This window comes from Mya arenaria, chromosome 8, assembly GCF_026914265.1.
Source record: "Mya arenaria isolate MELC-2E11 chromosome 8, ASM2691426v1".
NCBI classification, from domain to species: Eukaryota; Metazoa; Mollusca; class Bivalvia; order Myida; family Myidae; genus Mya; species Mya arenaria.
The window spans coordinates 5437186-5438431 of record NC_069129.1 but is presented as its reverse complement, the minus strand read 5'-3'; the positions used below and the strand labels follow the sequence as shown (position 1 = coordinate 5438431).

The window sequence follows — 1246 nt, the reverse complement described above, 5'->3', positions numbered from 1 at the left end:
ACACGAGTGCAGCATATTAATATAACATAAGGTTTACTCGAGTTACAGTATCTGGAACGAGGATTAGAGTACCACTATCTTACACGGCGGCTGATAGTAGAGGTTTTTCCTCCTATCACTCGGATTTTTTATCCTTCAACATGCGTACTTTTCGTCTGAACATTGTTATAGGAATGAAGTAAACTAGTTACAGGTTTATGTTTGAGCAATACAGAATATCACAGATAGGAATAATTTAACGGCATTTGAATAGAAAAAAACATCTTTAAATTGGACATGGTTTGGTTCGCATTTAGTTCAAACCGTCATTTTATGAATCTTTAATGTGGCATAAAATTACATAATATAGCCCGGCTAGCTCAGTCGGTAGAGCACGAGACTCTTAATCTCGGGGTCGTGGGTTCGAGCCCCACGTTGGGCGTTATACTTTTAATTGTTACGTTAATTATCAATGAACAGCGTTGCACAGACACATATAGATACATAGTTGAGATATAAAGGTTACTGCTTCGAGCAATGGCGTATTATTGATATTTTTGAAAGTTCATTTGGTGCCACAAGTGGAACATTGTATAAAGTATTTTGTTTTGAAATTTACGATTTACGATCAGCATACTAGTTTTCTTACATTACTTTAAAGACAATAAGCAAACCCGTACCTCTTTGTATATGAATTTATTATATACTATGGCAATAACAACAGCACAGCGTAATACAGAAATAAAATATTTAAAACACACATTAGTTAGGAAAACCATACCACACATATCCATACCAAGGATTCCACAGTAAAGAGAAAATAACCCTTATTTCCATTGTGGTCCTTGTAATGGCTAAGCTGACAAAGAGAAGACAAAAAATATCGAAATTATATTACAGACAAAAGCATAAAAAGACACATTTGGTCATAAGAATAAAAACTTAAGGATAACGTAGAATGAAAACCATAAACAAAGCAGAATTACAGATAAATTGCTTATAATTTCATAAAATGACCCGAAAACTATAACATGAAATACTTACTAATTTAAATTGCAAATGTTAACCAGTTAAGGAATTTAAAATGTTCAATATCAATATGTAACCTTTGTTCCAAGTTGAGAACAAACCCTATGAAAATGGTCTGCATTATTTGTAGTTTATATTTCCATAATTGGCTAAACCATAGTACCAGAAAAAACAGTATTAACAAAATGACGCTGAATTAGGGCCATAACAAAGAGCTTTTTGTTATGTTGAGAAAGGT

General features: G+C 32.8%; 1 non-coding gene across 1 annotated transcript; it reads left to right on the top strand.

Annotated features, from left to right (window-relative positions):
* Nucleotides 1-348: 348 nt before the first annotated feature.
* On the top strand, nucleotides 349-421 carry Trnak-cuu (transfer RNA lysine (anticodon CUU)). The gene has a single exon. It is a non-coding gene; the product is annotated as a tRNA-Lys (tRNA).
* Nucleotides 422-1246: the final 825 nt, after the last annotated feature.